This window comes from Aedes albopictus, chromosome 2 (genome assembly GCF_035046485.1).
Source record: "Aedes albopictus strain Foshan chromosome 2, AalbF5, whole genome shotgun sequence".
NCBI classification, from domain to species: Eukaryota; Metazoa; Arthropoda; class Insecta; order Diptera; family Culicidae; genus Aedes; species Aedes albopictus.
This window is the reverse complement of record NC_085137.1, coordinates 454,237,504-454,253,525: the sequence shown is the minus strand read 5'-3', so window position 1 is coordinate 454,253,525 and position 16,022 is coordinate 454,237,504. Positions and strand designations below refer to the sequence as shown.

At 44.1% G+C, this 16,022-nt stretch overlaps 1 protein-coding gene across 3 annotated transcripts in view; it reads right to left on the bottom strand.

Moving 5' to 3' along the window:
- LOC109419707 (RNA binding protein fox-1 homolog 1) overlaps positions 1-16,022 on the bottom strand; it is an 823,173-nt gene that overhangs the window by 568,029 nt on the left and 239,122 nt on the right. The window lies entirely within an intron of this gene.

Genomic DNA, 16,022 nt, shown 5'->3' with positions numbered 1-16,022 from the left:
GCATAAGATTTACGAGAGTATCTTGTAGGCAGCGCTCAGTAGTGTGATCGCGCAATAGTTCCGCAATCCAACTTGTCACCCTTTTTGTAGACAGGACACACGATACCTTCCAACCATTCCTCCGGTAATACATCCTCTTCCCAAATCTTGGTAATGACCCAGTGTAGTGCTCTCACCAGTGCTTCTCCACCGTATTTTAGAAGCTCGTTTGGTAGTTGATCTACTCCAGCGGCTTTGTTGTTTTTCAACCGGCCTTCAATCTCTTAGAGGTCTGGGGCCGGAAGTCTTTCATCCTGCGCACATACTCCTAGATCTGTAACCACGCCACCTTCGGTGCTTGCAACATCGCTATTGAGGTGCTCATCGTAATGCTGCTGCCACCTCTCGACCTCCTCACGCTCGCTCGTGAGAAGATTCCCGCGATTGTCTCGGCACATGTCGGCTTGTGGCACAAAGCCTTTACGCGAGCGGTTCAGCTTCTCGTAGAACTTCCGTGCGTCCTTAGCGCGGTACAGCTCTTCCATCGCTTCGCGATCTCGTTCTCCCTCCAGAAGACTGAGTTCTGCCTGTTCCACGCCTGTCTATAATGTGCCTCATTCGCCTATAACGTGCTGCATTCTTCTCGTCGTTCAACTGTTCACATTCGCCGTCGTACCAGTCGTTTCTGTGATTCTGAGTCGTGAAGCCTAGTGCTGGAGCCGTTGTACCACCAATGGCAGATCGGATGTCTCTCCAGCCATCTTCAAGTGTAGCTGCGCCAAGCTGCTCTTCCGTTGGTAGGGCACTGCAAGCTGCTGCGCGTAGTCTTGAGCCACTTCCGAGTACGTTACGCAGCTGCTCAATGTTGAGCCGCAGCGTTCGACTTCGATGCGTGGTAATAACCTGTCGAAAGTTTTGAGCGCATGCATACAGCGACTAGATGTAGTGATCCAAATCTATATTCGCACTGTGATATGTGAGGACATTATTGGTTATATCCGAGTAGAATTTACTGTCGATTAGAACGTGGTTGATTTGGTTTTCTGTTTGATGGTCGGGTGATCTCCAGGTGGCTTTGTGGATATCTTTGTGGAGGAAGAAGGTGCTTCGGATTACAATACCACGGGAGGCTGCAAAGCTGCCGGGTTCCATGCTGCAGCATTATCGCTTGTGTTTCCTTCTTTTCCTTTGATCCCGGGGTGCATTCCTCGTCAAACCATTCGTTCCATGGACTCCTTTCCATATGCTCCCGGTGGTGCTTTCGGCTGCGTCTTTGATGATTGCTTTTACTGTACGTTTGGCAACGCTGCCTCAAGATTCTGCGCGTATGCTTAGGCGAAATCCGGTTGCTTCAGTCACTCTATATGTTGTACCGTGGCAGTCGCTGGTACAGAACATGATTGATCACGAAAAGTTTTGGGTGCAGTTTAACCTGGTATTGACCAGGTAGTGGTCGCAGTCGATAGGTTCTGACGTCGATAATGTCCGTCAATCAGAACCTGAGTTCCTCCTCCTGGCCTACCTGATCGTTTAGATCTCCTTTGATGATCTTGACGCCATGGCTTGGGCAGCCAGCACTACGATGCCGAACCCGCGGTCCTTCAGTAGATCGGCGAGTATGCGGGTGCTCCCAATGAAGTTGAAAGATCGGCAGTTCTACGTACCGAGTTTCCAATCGCAAGTCCTTTCTGTTCGCTAGGGTCGTTGCCGATGGTCTCGGTTCGTATTGCACTTTCCGAAGGACCATAGTGCACAGTTGAGCTTAGAGTTCTTCCCTGGCACTCAGCTGCCCCCTAACATAGGAATCAGACGCTGTTGTGAGCTGCTTCTCCTGAGCGTCTGTCGATGAATAAGTGATGTGTGGGCACGTTGTATTCGCGGTATTTCTACAACACCTGGCGGATGGCGAACATCGCGTTCACCCATTAATCCAGCCTGACATTTTCCAACAAACTCGCTTTGCAGAACCATAATGAATATTTATACTATTCTAGAAGCAATCTGGAATACCTAGTAATCCCTTGAAGAATTTATCATTCGTATCATTAACAACACATGGTATAACTCTTTCAATTAGCAAACTGTGGCCGTTTTCCCCTAATTGTCTACAATGTCCAACAGCTGTCCCCGTATTCCGTGAATTTCTTCACCTCATTCGCAAACCACACGGTTCAATAACATTTTAGTGTGACATCAGTCAGACACCAACCAAACGTATAGTCCTTCTGGTTGTTAACAACCACCACCAACCAGTCCCAATCGAATCACCAGCTCGTTCCGAACAAAAGGTTATTGTCTTCTCACATAGCTAGACACAGAAGCGCTTCTAGAATACTAATTTGTACCTGCTTTGGACGTTACTTACCCACACTCGCACACAACTTGAACGCTGCTGCTGGACGGTGTGACACTGCTAACTAAACTAATCAGATTGGCTCTTTCCTGTCCACGCTCATTTACTTTTGTTCTGGGGTAGCTTCTACTAAGCACAAGGTTCAGTCTATCCATCCGTCTTTTAGTTTATTCCGAACAAATAAGACCAGAAGGTGGCGTGATTCACGGCTCTCAATCGATTAGTGATGCACGGTCACGCAAAGAACACCGGTTTGTGAGAGTATCTTCAGGTTCATTCTTCTTCGTCTCTACAACGCCGTGCCGGAAGGAAGCACCCCATATGGATCCTCATTGCCTTAGCTTGCGCCGGTAACAACGGTAATGACTTTCTTTTCCTCCGCTGAAATTGGCGTGTCCCTAACAACAATGACAATGACAATTTCCTCACAGCGCAGCGTGCTGTGTCGCCATCCGAAACCGGCGAAGACAATAAAAAGTTGAGGTCTTTTTTACGGTGATCCGGCGTCTCTGAGCTCTGACGGTTTGGATAACAGACAAATAAATATTGCTTGTCGCGCTGAAACATGCACATTAGTGCGTGTGCTAATCCGCGCCCGGATTACCTCGGGTATTGTTCGGAAAATATATGTGCTATCATTCAACGGGCATGTTCGTCGGTTGGTTGCTTTTTTTTTCGTTGCCATCCTCAAATTCTGAAATTGTCGTAGGTGGTCGTCGGTTGATGGCGAACAAGACACGAAACAGCTGCTCGCTGGGAGTGTAGCAGCGGTTAGTAGTGGTTTAGAATTTCAAAAACGTGTATTCGATGTCAAAGTCAATGGCGGAGAGGATTTTTCTTTGTGATGAAGAAAAATTGTTCGATTAGGGTTACCAGATGGTTTCAGAGTATATTTTAATCAAGGGTTTGAAATAATAGTCAATTATCGATAAAAAAAATGTACACGTTGGGATTGGATCCCACTATCGTGGCACGCAAGCCGGAACCTCTACCACTGCACCAAAAAAGCGTATTTGGCAACTTCGAAATTCTTTCTACAATTCGAATCATTTCAACGTCTCTTGTCACAGTAACATTACTCAACAAGTTGCACATTCTCGAACATATTTAACCACAGGAACAGAAATGAAAAACGGCACACGCCAGTCATGCTTCAAACGAAAGCCATTGTCAAGGTTCGCTGTAAATTAGTGTCGTAAAACCGGCAACAACCAGCAACGCTGTGTTCGTCACCATCACCGACCGGGGTGATAGCAACTGTCGAAGTAAAAATCATGTCTGCCCGTTGTCGCTAGTGTGCTCGATAATAGTTTTTCGGGGTAGGAAAGCGTTTAGTGTCGCACCATAAAGCGTCGTCGGTTCTTTTTTTGTTAACCAATCTAGCACCAAATTAGCGAGAGCACGTTGTTGTCGCCGTCGTCAACTTGGTCTTCTGCATCGGCTGCCAATAGTGTACGGGGACCGTAGAACGATGTATCTTTGATAGAGTGATGGCAAAAAAAAAACAATAATTCCGGAAATTTTCGGAGAATTCTGGAAAAAATTCCGGAGAAATCTTTGAAGGAACTCTTGATGCTTCTGAAGCATTTTTAAAAGAATATCTAGAATCCTGGGAAACCCCCTGAAAAGAGAAATTTATAGAAAGCCTGAATATATTTCAAAAGGAATCTCCTTAAAATCTCTGGGAAAATCCGTGTTTAACAATTGATTTCTGAAGGAATCTCAGGAGAATTTTCTGTACATTTCCTTGCAAAAATTGCTTGAAAAGTCCACCAAAATTACCAAAATAATCAAAAGTAATTTATGAAGGAAACCCATAAGAAATTCTTGGAGGAATCCCATGAGCAATTCTTGAAAAAACTCAAGGATAAATTCTTAAAGAACCCATGAAGATAGCTATGGAGGAGTACCTAACAGCAAAAAATGTTTAGAGATATTCCGGGAAGAATCATACAAAGAATTTCTGATGGAATTCCAGAAGGATTCTCTAGAGAAATTTCGATAAACATCAACAGAAAATCCTTGAGTAATTATTGGAGCGAGAAATCTTCGGAGAAATATTTGAAGAAATCCCTAGAATACCGAGAGAAATCCAGAGAGGTATTCCTGGGGTAATCACTGGAGAAGTTTCTGAAGAAAACTCTGGAGGAATTTCTAGAAAAATCCGTAGATGTATCCCTTTAAGAGAACCTAAAGGAATACCAAGGAAAGTTCCAACTGAATCTTCTAAAGTTGCAATTTCTTGAATCCCTGTTGCAATTTCTTGAGAAATCTCAGGAGGAATTTCTGGAGCAATCCTGCCAGGGATTTTTACTAAGGAATCCCATCAGGAAGTCATCTAGAAATCCCAGTTTCAATTTCTTGAGTTATCCCAGCAAAATTTTATGGAGGAATCCCAAAAGAATACCAACAGCAATTCTTGGAGGGATTCTTGGAAACTATGCTTGGAAAAATTTCTAAAGGAGTTCCTACAAAGATCGAAAAGAGAGTGTAAAATTCTGTGATATATTGTGCGTTGCAAGAAAATCACAATTATGGCGTCTACTTTCCAAGGCCTTCAATGATGTATAAAATTTAATCGCAGTGCAAATGTCACGTGTGGACGCAGCAGTCATCATATCACCCGGCCTTTTTCAAGAATTATCAAAGAGCGCTATGATGGAAAATTTGAAAACAGGTATGTTTTCTTAGGCGACTGTCTCGCGCGTATCTCTGATTGCGGGTAAAAGTAGTCGCGAAAGTAGATTTTATTTTGATTCCTATGATATGATGCACATAATTGGAGCGTGGGATATCACAGAAGTTTACATGACATATCATGTAAAAGTAATGAAATGTCATGTAAACTACCATTATATGTCATGTAATTCAGCATGACTCTGAATGTTTACATGACATATAACACAAATTTACATGATATACCATGTAAACCATCATAACACTAAGTTTACGTGACTCAAAAGAGATTTACATGGCGTGTAAATCTCATTATTTTTTTCTGTGTAGAGCAATTTTTGGAAGAATTCTTGGAGTAATCACAAGAAGAATTATTGGAAAAACCCTACGAGAAATTCGAGCACAAATTTTCAGACAAATTCTTGAAGAAATCTCCGGAGAAATTGCTGAAGTAATCGCAAAGGGTATTGCTTGAAGAATCTCAGCATTAATTTATGCGGGAGTCCCAAAAGAAATTCTTGGATAAATCCTATCATGTTTCCTGGAGAAATTCCATGTGGATTTTTTGGACAAAGTCCCTGAAGAAATCCCGGAGAATTTCTGGAGAAATCTCAGCCAAAATTGCCAAAAATTCCTGGAAAAACCTTAGTATAAATTCCTGGAGAATTCCAAGAAAAAACTCAACTCTGAGGGATAAATGCCTGAAGGAGTCCGTAGATGAATTTCTACAAGAATTCTTAAAGGAATCACAACCGCAACTTCTGTAGTAATCCTAAGAGATATCTCAGCCGGAATTCTCGGAAATTCGTGAAGGAATCCCAGAAGGTGTACCTGGGGACGCTCCAGAAATTCTTAAAAAAGAAATTTTCCACAAATCCCGTCAGGGTTTTTTTTTCTGAAACTTCTTCAAAATACCTTTTATAATGTTTTTCAGGATTTCACTCAAGATTCCTTCCATAATTTTTCACTCCATTTTTCTTGGTATGTATTCCGTTTTGAATTTCTGTCAGAGATTCTTCCGGATTCCTACCGGAATTTTTCCCCAGATTCGAACAATTATTTCAGGGATTCTTCCTGCAGAATCTTAAAAAAAAAATCTGAATAATGACCAATTCGAAGTTTTTCATAAAGATCCCACAAAATTTCTTTCAAAAGTTTTCCCAGAGTCGTTGTAGAATTTCCCCTTTAGTTCCTCTTGTGTTTTTCCCAAGAAATGTTTGTGGTACTGCTTCCAGGATTTACCCCGATATTTACACACAAGCTTCTCTCAGGACATACCTCACATGTTACCGAGGAGTTTTTGCTACAGTTTCTCTCGGGATTCCTCCTTAAGATATTCCGTCGTTTCTTCCGGTGGCCTACTTGGGACTTCTCCAGGAGATCTTCCGAGATATATCGTAGAGTTTCTACAGGAGTTATTCCTGAGATTTCTCCTAAAGCTTACTACGAATTTTCTGCAGGAGTTCCTCTCGGGGTTTTCCGAAGTTCTTTCTGTTGTTTGTTCAAAATATTTTCGTGAGCTTTCCGGAGAAATGCCTGGAGAAATTTCCGGAGGAATTTCCGGAAGAATTCCTGGAGGAATTTCCGGAGGAATTCCTGGAGGAATTTCCGGAGGAATTCCTGGAGGAATTTCCGGAGGAATTCCTGGAGGAATTTCCGGAGGAATTCCTGGAGGAATTTCCGGAGGAATTCCTGGAGGAATTTCCGGAGGAATTCCTGGAGGAATTTCCGGAGGAATTCCTGGAGGAATTTCCGGAGGAATTCCTGGAGGAATTTCCGGAGGAATTCCTGGAGGAATTTTCGGAGGAATTCCTGGAGGAATTTCCGGAGGAATTCCTGGAGGAATTTCCGGAGGAATTCCTGGAGGAATTTCCGGAGGAATTCCTGGAGGAATTTCCGGAGGAATTCCTGGAGGAATTTCCGGAGGAATTCCTGGGGGAATTTCCGGAGGAATTCCTGGAGGAATTCCTGGAGGAATTTCCGGAGGAATTTCCGGAGGAATTCCTGGAGGAATTTCCGGAGGAATTTCCGGAGGAATTCCTGGAGGAATTCCTGGAGGAATTTCCGGAGGAATTCCTGGAGGAATTTCCGGAGGAATTCCTGGAGGAATTTCCGGAGGAATTTCCGGAGGAATTCCTGGAGGAATTCCTGGAGGAATTTCCGGAGGAATTTCCGGAAGAATTCCTGGAGGAATTTCCGGAGGAATTCCCGGAGGAATTTCCGGAGGATTTCCTGGAGGAATTTCCGAAGGAATTCCTGGAGGAATTCCTGGAGGAATTTCCTGGAGGAATTTCCTGGAGGAATTTCCGGAAGAATTCCTGGAGGAATTTCCGGAGGAATTCCTGGAGGAATTTCCGGAGGAATTCCTGGAGGAATTTCCGGAGGAATTCCTGGAGGAATTTCCGGAGGAATTCCTGGAGGAATTTCCGGAAGAATTCCTGGAGGAATTTCCGGAGGAATTTCCGGAGGAATTCCTGGAGGAATTTCCGGAGGAATTCCTGGAGGAATTCCTGGAGGAATTTCCGGAGGAATTTCCGGAGGAATTTCCGGAGGAATTTCCGGAGGAATTCCTGGAGGAATTCCTGGAGGAATTTCCGGAGGAATTCCTGGAGGAATTTCCGGAGGAATTCCTTTAGGAATTTCCGGAGGAATTTCCGGAGGAATTCCTGGAGGAATTCTTGGAGGAATTTCCGGAAGAATTCCTGGAGGAATTTCCGGAGGAATTCCTGGAGGAATTTCCGGAGGAATTCCTGGAGGAATTTCCGGAGGAATTTCCGGAGGAATTCCTGGAGGAATTTCCGGAGGAATTCCTGGAGGAATTTCCGGAGGAATTCCTGGAGGAATTTCCGAAGGGATTCCTGGAGGAATTTCCGGAGGAATTCCTGGAGGAATTTCCGGAGGAAATCCTGGAGGAATTTCCGGAGGAAATCCTGGAGGAATTTCCGGAGGAAATCCTGGAGGAATTTCCGGAGGAAATCCTGGAGGAATTTCCGGAGGAAATCCTGGAGGAATTTCCGGAGGAAATCCTGGAGGAATTTCCGGAGGAAATCCTGGAGGAATTTCCGGAGGAAATCCTGGAGGAATTTCCGGAGGAAATCCTGGAGGAATTTCCGGAGGAAATCCTGGAGGAATTTCCGGAGGAAATCCTGGAGGAATTTCCGGAGGAAATCCTGGAGGAATTTCCGGAGGAAATCCTGGAGGAATTTCCGGAGGAAATCCTGGAGGAATTTCCGGAGGAAATCCTGGAGGAATTTCCGGAGGAAATCCTGGAGGAATTTCCGGAGGAAATCCTGGAGGAATTTCCGGAGGAAATCCTGGAGGAATTTCCGGAGGAAATCCTGGAGGAATTTCCGGAGGAAATCCTGGAGGAATTTCCGAAGGAAATCCTGGAGGAATTTCCGGAGGAAATCCTGGAGGAATTTCCGGAGGAAATCCTGGAGGAATTTCCGGAGGAAATCCTGGAGGAATTTCCGGAGGAAATCCTGGAGGAATTTCCGGAGGAAATCCTGGAGGAATTTCCGGAGGAAATCCTGGAGGAATTTCCGGAGGAAATCCTGGAGGAATTTCCGGAGGAAATCCTGGAGGAATTTCCGGAGGAAATCCTGGAGGAATTTCCGGAGGAAATCCTGGAGGAATTTCCGGAAGAAATCCTGGAGGAATTTCCGGAAGAAATCCTGGAGGAATTTCCGGAGGAAATCCTGGAGGAATTTCCGGAGGATTTCCGGGAGGAACTTCCGGAGGATTTCCGGAGGAACTTCCGGAGAAATTCCGGAGAAATTCCGGGAGGAACTTCCGGAGAAATTCCGGGAGGAACTTCCGGAGAAATTCCGGGAGGAACTTCCGGAGAAATTCCGGGAGGAACTTCCGGAGAAATTCCGGGAGGAACTTCCGGAGAAATTCCGGGAGGAACTTCCGGAGAAATTCCGGGAGGAACTTCCGGAGAAATTCCGGGAGGAACTTCCGGAGAAATTCCGGGAGGAACTTCCGGAGAAATTCCGGGAGGAACTTCCGGAGAAATTCCGGGAGGAACTTCCGGAGAAATTCCGGGAGGAACTTCCGGAGAAATTCCGGGAGGAACTTCCGGAGAAATTCCGGGAGGAACTTCCGGAGAAATTCCGGGAGGAACTTCCGGAGAAATTCCGGGAGGAACTTCCGGAGAAATTCCGGGAGGAACTTCCGGAGGAATTCCGGGAGGAACATCCGGAGGAATTCCGGGAGGAACTTCTGGAGGAATTCCGGGAGGAACTTCCGGAGGAATTCCAGGAGGAACTTCCGGAGGAATTCCGGGAGGAACTTCCGGAGGAATTCCGGGAGGAACTTCCGGAGGAATTCCGGGAGGAACTTCCGGAGGAATTCCGGGAGGAACTTCCGGAGGAATTCCGGGAGGAACTTCCGGAGGAATTCCGGGAGGAACTTCCGGAGGAATTCTGGGAGGAACTTCCGGAGGAATTCTGGGAGGAACTTACGGAGGAATTCCGGGAGGAACTTCCGAAGGAATTCCGGGAGGAACTTCCGGAGGAATTCCGGGAGGAACTTCCGGAGGAATTCTGGGAGGAACTTCCGGAGGAATTCTGGGAGGAACTTACGGAGGAATTCCGGGAGGAACTTCCGAAGGAATTCCGGGAGGAACTTCCGGAGGAATTCCGGGAGGAATTTCCGGAGGAATTCCGGGAGGAACTTCCGGAGGAATTCCGAGAGGAACTTCCGGAGGAATTCCGGGAGGAACTTCCGGAGGAATTCCGGGAGGAACTTCCAGAGGAATTCCGGGAGGAACTTCCGGAGGAATTCCGGGAGGAACTTCCAGAGGAATTCCGGGAGGAACTTCCGGAGGAACTTCCGGAGGAATTCCGGGAGGAACTTCCGGAGGAACTTTCGGAGAAACTCAGGGAAGAACTTCCGAAGGAACTCCGGGAAGAACTACGATTTCTTTTTCCTGCTCGACTCGACAGTAATAGGGGGCTTTTCATAAACCACGTAGACTAAATTTCGGCCATCTCAACCCCCCGCCCCCTCCCCCCTCGTAGACTTTTGTCCTTACAAAAAGTTTGAAATTTGTATGGAGCGTAGACTTTGGTCAGACCCCCCCCCCTCCCAAGAAGTCTACGTGGTTTATGAATAGCCCCTAGCTGGACGTCTCTCACAAGATTGTTTCCAGTTTTTGTCCTGGGATGTCTTTTAGAAATTTTTCGAATTTATCCTGGACTTTCTCCAACATATTTTTTCTGGGAGTGCCTTTTTGGGTTTTGTCTTGAGTTCTTCCCGTGATATTTTTTTCTAAGCTTTTCTCGTGATTTTCAGGATTTGTTTGCAGTGATCCCTCTGAGATTTTCTACCGATTTTTTTTCGCGATTAGTCTCACATCAGGAATTTCAACCGGAAACAGTCCCGAAATTCTGCGTGCTTCGTTTGGGATTTGTTTAATTGTTGCTCCCGCAGTTCATCCAGAAGATTTCCTCGGAATGTCTCCTGAGTTATGCCAATAGGGTCCTAAAATTAAAGACGAAATCTCGCTTATATTGAATAATACGATCAAGCATGGTATTCTAATCGGAATTGTACTTTACTCGAACTTGAAAAACAAAGGAATAATGAGAAAATTCGAAATAAGAAAAATGGTAAATAGTTCTACTTTGACATTTGAGGTCAACCTTGTGTGACTGAGCTCGACATTTTTCTCACTGGGATTTCAAAAATGTTCCTATCTGACATACACGGTGAAGAAAAATCACTCAAAATATGTGTTATAAGCTAGGGACGAGACAAAATGCTAAAAAAATAAAAATTATATATTTTCAACTACGGTTAATAAAAACGTCAAAAAATGAGTAAATATGTACTCTTGAACCATATATTGTGGTTTAAAATAAGAATCCCGATAGGACTTTAGGAGCCTATTGGAGCACCCACAACCTCGGGACAGTTTCCGGTACGAATTCCGGGAAGAGCTCTGAAACTAATCCCGAGAAAATCGGTAGAAATACGAGAAACTGTACTTACCGAGAAAATACCGGAGAAGTTTCGAAATGAATTCAAATGAAATCTTGCGAGAAACTCTGCAAAGGCCCATTGAAGGAACTTGATCTAAATATCAGAAATCAGAAAAACTGGGACATCTCGAAAAAATTGGGTGTAATCCCGTGAGGAAATATTAAGAAAATGCAAGGACGAACTCTGAGAACCTCTAAGAGAAATTCTGGGGGAGAATACAGGTGAATTGCTACAAAGAAAAATTAGAGTAATAATGGAAAACTCTCTAAAAGAAATCCCTAGGAAAATTTGAGCAAGAATCTCGCAAAAAAAAAACAAGAGAAACATCTGCTGGAAAACCACAGAACGAACTCTGATAAAATTCTGGAATTTTAGGAGTTGCCCGGAGAATTTATCACTCTTTTTATGAGAGATTCAGAAGAGTTTTGGAGGCGGTTCCCGGAGGTTTTAAGTGGGTATCAGAGGCATGCCAAGGCGTTTCAGGGAGGGTTTGAAGTGCTCTACGTGGGTTCAAAGGAGGTTTTATGGAGTTTCAAATGAATTTCAAGAGAGAGTTCCGTACACTTTAAGGCGAAGTTTTCAGTGTAGTTTCAACGCGGGTGATTTCCTTGAATTTCAGGGGGGTTCGGCAGTGATTTCCGGAGTTTTCGGAGATGCTACAGATGGGCTTCGAAACATGTCAAGAATTTTAGAAGGTTGTGTTCAGAGAGCCATTGCAAGATGTTTCATGAGGTTTCAAGCAGCTTTCAAAGGAGTTACAGTGAAGTTTGGAAGTAATTTCCAAACGTTTCCGGATTGCTTCAAGAAGCATTCAGGGATGTTCCAGAGGAGTTTCAAGGCGTATCAATGCGTTTCAGTGGAGTTTTGGATTGATTTCCTTAAGCTTATTGGAGATTTTAGGGAGCTTTCAAGTGAATTTCAAGAGAGTTTCGTTAATCGCTCAAGGCATTTCAGGGGGCTGCAAGACATTCAGAGATTTACAGAGAGTTTCAGGGCATTCTGAAGATCTGAAAAAGCTTTCAAAGAAGTTACAGTGAAGTTGGGAAATGGTTTCCGAAGGTTCCAGGATGCTCTCAATAAGTTTTCAGAGATGTTTCAGAGGGGTTTCAAGGCTTACCAAGAGGTTTTGGTCAATCCATGAGTTTATTGGAGATTTTAGGGATCTTTCAAGTGAATTTCAAGAGAGTTTCGTAAACCTCTCAAGGCATTTCAGGAGGCTGCACGACGTTCAGAGATTTACAGAAAGTTTCAAGGGATTATAGAGGTCTCACTTTCTAGCGTTTCAGATGGTTTCCAAGGATTTCAGGGGAGCTTTAAAATGGTTTCCAAAGTTGTTAGAGATGCTACAGATAGGCTGCAAGGCGTCTCAGGGAATTTTGGAAGATTTTACAAGCCTTTCAGGAAATTTTTAGAGGGGTATCAAGATATTTTAAGACGATTCAAGAGGTCTGAAAGAGCTTTTAAAGAAGTTACAGTGAAGTTGGGAAATGGTTTCCGAAGGTTGCAGGATGCTTTCAAGAAGCTTTCAGAGATGTTTTAGAGGGGTTTCAAGGCTTACCAAGCCGTTTCAGGAGGGATTTCGGAGTGATTTTCGTTAATTTAAAGGAGATTTTAGAGAGCTTTTAAGTGAATTTCAAGAGAGTTTCATAAACCGCTTTAAAACATTCTAGGGGGCAGAGATTTACCGGGAGTTTCAGCGGGTTATAGGAGGCTTCCTAAGAAATTTTTAATGGGGGTTCAAGGCGTTTTGGAGGGATTCAGGTGGTTTTCATGAATTTCCGGGGGGTTGGAAGTGGTTCCCGAGGTTTTCTGAGATGCTATAGATGTGCTGCAAGACATCTCAGTGAATTTTAGAAGGTTTTACGAGGTTTTCAAGAGAGTTGTTGAGGGTTTTCAAGACGTTTCAGGGAGTTTCAGTGAGCTTTCAAAGGAGCTACAGCGAAGTTTGGAAGTGGTTTCCGAACGTATCAAAGGGTTTCAAGGCATTTCAAGACGATTCAAAGAAGTTACAGTGGAGTTTGCAAGTGGTTGTTCCAGGATGCTTTCAAGAAGCTTTCAGGGATGTTTCAGAGGGGTTTCAAGGCGTTTTAGAAGTTTGGAGTGATTTCCGTGAGTTTAAAGCAGGTTTTAGGGAACTTTTAAATAAATTTCAAGAGAGTTTCGTAAAACGCTTAAGGCATTCTAGGGGGATGCAAGGCGTTCAGAAATTTACCGGGAGTTTCAGGGGGTTATAGGAGGTTTACTATGAAATTTTTAATGGGGTTTCAAGGCGTTGCAGAGAGTTTCAGGTGGCTTCCATAGATTTCAGGGGGGTTTGGAAGTGGTTTTCGAAGTTTTCAGAGATGTTATAGATGGGCTTCGAGACGTCTCAGGGAATTTTAGAAGGTTTTACAAGGCTTTCAAGTGAGTTGTTGAGGGTTTTCAGAGAGGTTTCAAGGCATTTTAAGACTTTTCAGGGAGTTTCAGCGAGCTTTCCGACTGTTTCAGGAAGCTTTCAAGAAACTTTCAGGGATGTTCCAGAGGAATTTCAAGACGTATTAAGTTAAGGCGTTTCAGGGGGTTTTGGACCGATTTCCGTGAGTTTAAAGGAGATTTTAGGGAGCTTTTTAGTGAATTTCGAGAGAGATTCATAAAACGCTTAAGGCATTAGAGATTAGAGGGTGTTTCAGGGGGCTTCAAAGCGTTTCAGATGGTTCCCTAGGATTTTAGGGGAGTTTGAAAGTGGTTTCCGAAGTTTTTAGAGATGCTTCAGAGATGCCTCAAGACGTCTTAGGAAATTTTGGACGATTTCACGAGTTTTTTTAGTGAAGTTTTGAAGGGTTTTCAGAGGGGTTTCAAGGCATTCCAGACGATTCATAGAAGTTACAATGAAGTTTGCAAGTGGATTCCGAATGTTCCAGGATGCTTTCAGGGATGTTTCAAAGAGGTTTCAAGGCGTTGTAGTGATTTCCGTGAGAGAAAAATTGGAGAAGATTTTTGAGAGCTTTTAAATTAATTTCAAGAGAGTTTCGTAAAACGCTTAAGGCGTTCTAGAGGGCTGCAAGGCGTTCAGGGATTCACAGTGAGTTTCAGAGGGTTATAGGGGGCTCACTTTGTAGTGAGGTTTCGAAGCGTCCCAGATGGTTTCCAAGGATGTCAAAGTGTTCAGAAGTAGTTGCCGGAGTTTTCGGAGATACTGACTTCTCTGGACATTTTAGAAGGTTTTACGAGGCTTTCAAGAAAGTTTTACAGGGTTTTCAGAGGGGTTTCAAGACGTTTCAGGGATTTTCAGGGAGCTTTCAGAGGAGTTACAGTGAAGTTTGGAAGTAGTTTTTGAAGGTTCAGCATACTTTCAAGAAGCTTTCAGTGATGTTTCAAAGAGCTTTCAATGCGTTTCGGCTGTTTTTTACGGTTTTCAGGTAGTTCTAGTAGAGTTTCTAAGGAGTTCCAGTTCCAAGGGGTTTTCAGAAGTGTCAAAGCATTTTATGGCGTCAAGGAACTTCAGTGGGGTTGGGAAGTGGTTTTCGGATGCTTCAGGATGCTTTCAAGAAGATTACAGAGTGACTTCAAATCGTTCTAAGTTTTTTCAAAACTTTTCAGGGGGTTCTAGGAGGTTTTACGTCGGGTTTCCAAGGGAGTTTCAAGGGATTTTTAGATGACTGTCCAGGCAGGTCGAAGCATTTTTGAGAAGGTTTAGGGGTTATCAGAGGACTTCTATGAAAATTTCAAGGGGTTTTCAGAGGGGTTTCAAGAGAATGCAAAAATCGTATGTCGAAATGTCATTATGAATCACGTCACTACTTCCTACGGTTCCTGTAATGTGCCCTACAGTAGTTCTGCGCTAACGACACAATCACATCACATGGTGGCGACGCGGTGACAATGCAACACCACGCCGGTGGGAGCCGTTCGCCACACACATCCACACCCCGTACACGGTTGGATTGTTTTGGTGTTAAATGAGCTTAAAAATGGTTCATTCGCGTGGTTATTAAATTTAATGAGAGAACGGCGTTGCAGTCGACGACGCTAGCTATGGTGCGCCCTAAGCACTTTTCCGCTGCCCTTGTCCGCTTTTTCTCGCAGCTTCCCAGTCCTAGGCGTGGGTGGGTGCTCTACTTCTATGGGAACGGATTTTCCAATTATGTATGTGGGTGAAGTGGTGGGAGTTGTCAGTGGATACCCGGGTTAGAGAGTGTGGGGAGTCATGTGTGGCCGAGAAAACTAATTCCTACGATTAGAGAGTGGCAGATGAAATGCTGCGGGATGGAAACTAATTTTCCTGTCAGCCAGAGGTGGCGTGCAGAACGGAAATTAATACGGTGGTCCGCAGACAATGCGGGTTAGGTTCGTGATACCGGAAAAAGGGGTCTTCAATCAAATCGGAAATGCGTTGTTGTCTTTGTTGGCTAAATTTAGTGATTTGTTCGCTTTATACGTATCGTACATGTTTTGTCTCTTGTTTTTGTGTCTTAGCTCATCCCTATAATAAAATAATTCCATGGAACGAGCTCACCAACTCATAATCCATATCAACTTGTTTGGAAGAACCAAGCTACAAGAAAACATACTTATGATTTGTTATCGTAAAATTTCGAAAGAGTTTGATTTGAGAAGCAGATGAAAGCCAGAGCAGAGAAGCCTTCATATGCGTTATATGTTGTGTTTTATGGCGAGTTTATAAGCTATTTTTTAGCTAAACGTATACATAATTCCCATCATCCTCAGACCAAGCCAATTGCGTTCATAATTCATTGAGAATGTACCCTTCTGTAACTCTCACCCCCACACCCTCGCCACCGGGGGCCTATATTAGCACAAATATTCCAACCTAAACACATGTTTATTTTCCGACGAATTAATTTCTCCCAGTCTTACACACGGCCAAGAGCCAAGTCTGGTAAAGAAAGGCCAGACTAAATTTAGATTTCCTCTGGCCACCCACCAGCACCAGCACTAGATCCCCCTTTGAACATCAACCCCAAACTTTCCTAGAGTAAAGCTACTCCCCACACATCGCATATACATACATAAGTATGGTTCTTGA